The sequence below is a fragment of the Momordica charantia genome (assembly GCF_013281855.1).
Source record: "Momordica charantia cultivar OHB3-1 chromosome 2 unlocalized genomic scaffold, Mcharantia_2.0 BLBB01000002.1, whole genome shotgun sequence".
NCBI lineage: Eukaryota > Viridiplantae > Streptophyta > Magnoliopsida > Cucurbitales > Cucurbitaceae > Momordica > Momordica charantia.
Window position 1 is genome coordinate 14,395,860 of NW_028275160.1, and position 5,046 is coordinate 14,400,905.

At 34.5% G+C, this 5,046-nt stretch overlaps 1 pseudogene; it reads right to left on the bottom strand.

Moving 5' to 3' along the window:
* Positions 1–1,796: 1,796 nt before the first annotated feature.
* On the bottom strand, positions 1,797–2,743 carry LOC148212875 (uncharacterized; annotated as a pseudogene).
* Between the last annotated feature and the right edge of the window lie 2,303 nt (positions 2,744–5,046).

Sequence of the window (5,046 nt, forward strand, 5' to 3'; positions counted from 1 at the left end):
TTAACTATCTTTAAGTCCTCTTCCCTTTTCCCTAAAAGATATGAGTACAATTAGCTCAGTATATTTTAATCCTTAGATTTGATTATAAACAAAACACTCATGTGGTCAGTCCCACATTTGTATGTAACGACCCGACTTTTTGAGACTTAAACTTCTAAGGGACGTTGCTACATACATACTTTCAATATTTTAAAAACATTTTAAAAATGAATGATAATAAATAAAACAAAATACAATGTCATAACATAACTTTATAAAATAAAAACTTTATTTGGGATCTCATAAATAGTTTACATAAAACATAACATTAAGATAGATGACTCTTAATACAATAAATAAATAAAAAATAATAAAACATGAAACTAATGCGGAAGCGAAAACCCATGGCACTGCCTGCTGACATCCTCGTCACACACCTTGTTCGTCTTTATTACTTCCTATAAAAAGATAAGGAGAAGTGGGTCAGTATTAAAAATACCCAATAAGTAACATAGCTAACGCGATCAAATATGCATACACATACAACATGAACATGTGGGACCTAAATATTTATTTAGTCAAATTCTTTTCGTTTTCGTTTTCCTTTTATTTCCTTTCCTTTTCGTCAATGTGAGCAATTAACCCAACCCTACACAGACGATACCAACTCTATTATGGTATGTAGGTGAAGTTTTTAAGGGACTCTACCCAAACTGATTGTAGTTAGTACCTAGTGAGCACAGTCCAGTCTTACCCACCTAGGTCTTCAATTTCAATCTCGTCTTTGTGCTTTACAGTAGGGTGGTCGCTACAACTTTTATATATATAAACAATTTCACATTCAAGGTCATACATGAGGTCCCATAATTAAACATTTTGTAATGCAACACAACAATTGCACATAACATTTAATTAACACACAACAATCATCATATAGTCATTCAAAACATCATATAAAAATTCCAACCTAGCCCTAACGAGTTCCGAAAGCAGAGCCACTTACCTCAATAGCGATCCAAAATAAATGTTGGTTCAGTCTACGAAATTTACTGGCTCAGCTGGATTGACGTTGGATGCGTGCCATCGAAGGAGGAGAAAATAAAACAGTTTTGCCATAGGGAAAATTGAGAGGGAGGAAAGGGACAAACTTATAACAACTTAACCATATAACCTAGGTTTGTGATATTCTCTTTTAACTAATTTTAAGCTCAATCCATCATTTATTCGTTTTTTTTTTCTTTTATCTTTCTTTCCTTTTATTTTTTTAAATCTTTTCATCCAAACTTACATGATAAATATTAATTTTTTTTTTGGAAAGACAAGAAGAAAGAACAAAAAGATCAAACTAGAAAAAAATCTCTATTGATAAAGAAATTTTAAAAAACAAAAATAATTCTCTAGTTTATGGATTTAAACTACTAAAATATTATATAAAAAAAATACGGGACATTACAATCTACCCACCTTAGAGAACTTTCGTCCTCCAAAGTTGCTAATTTACTAAATAGGGCAGCATTCTTTGTTGCTATATCACATTGATAAAACTTAACTCAACAGTTACAACTCTAACCTAAACTTTATTTACCAACAAAGCATTTATAAAAGAGTGAATCAAATCTAACACAAACAAATATCAATGCATGGTAAAAAAAAAAAAGAAAAAAAGGTAGTGTACCTGTTACTATGAATCTAACGCCTTTCACTCCATGTCAGGAATGATTAAAGTTTGTCATATTACCGAGTCTACTTACGTAAAGTTGACTGGTTTACATTAGAGAGTTCTTTTGCATCAACTGGGGTGTTATCCTCGTGACAATTTATAGCAATGTGTCTTCCTTGCCACATTTAAAACAAATTCTTGCTCCTAACAAACAACGTCCTTAATGACGCTTGCCGCATACTGGTTTTTCATAGTTAGGGAATTGTTGTCGATTGGGCGGCTGTCTCTGACCTTGAGCTTGGTTCATCGTAGCAAAATTATATTTAAGTTGCTGTGGATTACAAGATGCTTGGTCAAACTTTCTTTTATGTTGTCCAGTGGAAGATGCTAGTCCTGAGGCCACTTGGAGCTCACTTGTTGAACGATTATCAATCAATGCAGCTGCTCGAAGTGCTGTAGTATAATCTGGTGGAGAAAGAGTTGCCACAAAACCTTGAATCTCATCCTACAGGCCCATGAGAATTTTTTAGTCTTCTTGGCCTCTGTTTCTACTAGCTCAAGGGCAAAACGAGACAATTTTGTGAATTCTCTCTCAAATTCCTCCACTGATCTGTTGCCTTGCTTTAGGTTTAGAAACTCTGCTTGTTTCTTGAATCGAGTGATCATTGGGTAATACTGTAGGAAGAAAGCCTCCTCAAACTGCAACCATGTGATCCCACTAACATCGATAAACCTTTCTGCAGACTCCCACCATAAAATGACATCATCTTTTAGCATGAAGACAGCACACTGCACTTTTTGCTCCTCCGAACACCTCATATAACGAAAGATAGTCTCTATTGAGGATAACCAAGCCTCTGCCAACGTCGGATCTACATATAGTCCGTCAAAAAATCGATGGTCATACTTCTTAAAATTTCGCAGATATTTAGCTTTTATTACAATGCTCTCTCGATCTTGAGTCAGTTGAGCAATTTGGTTAGATAGAGTAGTTTGAACAAGTGTCTGTAAGGTGTCCATCATTAAGGACGGTATTGTAGGCTCTGACTGTCCAAAAGTTTGACCCACTGCTGGATTCTTGGTCTGACTAGAAAGTGGAACCATGGTGGATTCTCCGTCTGACATGAAGTTTAGTTATTCACCATCGGTTCTATTGTCTCAGGGTCAACATCCCCATTTAGCCCACCCCATCTCACAGATCGTCTTCTACATGGAGGCATATTCTAATAACTACAACAGTGTTCAACTTAGTTGAACATCACACCATCAAATGTCAAACATACTGCATGTTCATAACAATACAACAAACTATTGTATATTGTTTATGTCTATACACTTTTTTTTTATATTAAACAAAACTTGCTAAAACGGAAGACATATTTGGCGGTGACAAGGTGTTTGCATGCTTGGCCATGGTGACACACTAATGCTTACGATGTTAGCAAGTCTACAAGACCATTAACTTTGGCTCTGATACCAACTCTAACGGCCCGACTTTTTGAGACTTAAACTTCTAAGGGACCTTACTATATGCATGCTTTCACTATTTTGAAAGCCTTTTAAAAATGAATGATAATAAATAAAACAAAATACAATCTCATAACATAACTTTATAAAATAAAATTAAAAAAAAACTTTATTTGGGATCCCATAAATAGTTTACATAAAACATAACATTAAGATAAAGGACTCTTAATACAAGCAATAAATAAAAAGTAATAAAACATGAAACTAATGTAGAAGCGAAAACCCACAGCATTACCTGCAGACATCCTTGTCACCCATCTTGTTCGTCTTTATTATTCCCTATAAAAAGATAAGGGGAAATTGGTGAGTATTAAAAATACCTAGTAAGTAACCCAGCTAACGGGATCAGATATGCATACACATACAACATGAACATGTGGGACCTAAATATTTATTCACTAAAATTCTGTTCCTTTTTCTTTTCCTTTCCTTTCATTTCCATCAAAGTGAGGAATTAACCAAACCCTGCACAGACGATACCAATTCCATTATGGTACATAGGTGAGTTTCCTAGGAGACTCTACCCAAACTGATGGTAGTTGGCACCCAATCACTACAGCGAAGTCTCACCCACCTAGAACCTCAATTTCAGTCTAGTCTGTGTGCATTACAGTAGGGTGGTTGCCATAACTTATATATATATATATATATATATATATATAACTTTTACATTCAAGTTCATGCATGAGGTCCCATAATTGAACATTATGTAATGTAGCACAACAATTTCACATAACATTCAATTCACACACAACAATCATCATATAGCCATTCAAAACATCATATAAAAATTCCAACCTAGCCCTAGCCCTAAGGCATTCTGAAAGCAGAGCCACTTACCTCAGTAGCGATCCAAAATAAATGTTGGCTCAGTATATGAAATTTGCTGGCCTAGTTGGATTGACGTTGGATGCGTGTGCACAAGGGAGGAGAAAATAAAACAATTTTTCTAGAGGGGAAATTGAGAGGGAGGAAAGGAAAAACTTATAACAACTTAACAATATAACTAGGTTTGTGATATTCTCTTTTAACTAATTCTAAACCCAACTAATCTTTTATTCGTTTTTTTTATTTGTTTTATCTATCATTCCTTTTATTTTTTTATTTTTAAATCTTTTCATTTTTTCAGCTAATTATATTTTTTTTTTCTTAATGTACTCTCACTAATTCAAACTTACGTGATAAATATTATTTTTTTGGAAAGAAAATAACAAAGAACAAAAAGGCCAAATTAGAAAAAAAAAATCTCTATCTATAAACAAAATTTTAAAAACAAAAATAATTCTCTAGTTGATGCATTTAAACTACTAAAATATGATATATATAAAAAAATACGGGGCGTTACATTGTATTTTTTAACTTACTAACCATGTTGTTTTCAGGACCAAGTCATGGAGGACTTATCGGACACGGAGTCAGATGAGTTCCTCGAAGTCCAGTCACAATTTCCTGAGAGCTCATCCAACATGGTATGGGATGATTCACAGGACGTATGCGTTTTATCCCCGTCCACCTCGTCGAAGGGAACGAAACAGGAAACACCATTGAAGTTTCAAGGTCGTTAGAAGTTAAGGTGGACGGTAAATGGAAGGTCATTGTTTACAATCTATTGGTCAAGATCCCGAAGGAACAAGACTCCAAATTTCAAAAGTGGCTAGATAACGACAGTAACCCACGTTTAACGAGGAAAACATGCTACCCAAACCGAGAAAAGCAATGGTTTTGGGATATTCTAACACTACAAAAATGGTGTTCGTGCCAGGTACGGCTGTTTTCCATACCATACATATCGTACCGTACTAGCGATAAATATATTAACGTTTATACTTTAAATTGCAACCGAACTTAAATATGTGATTGGTCTTCACAGGTAGTCGATT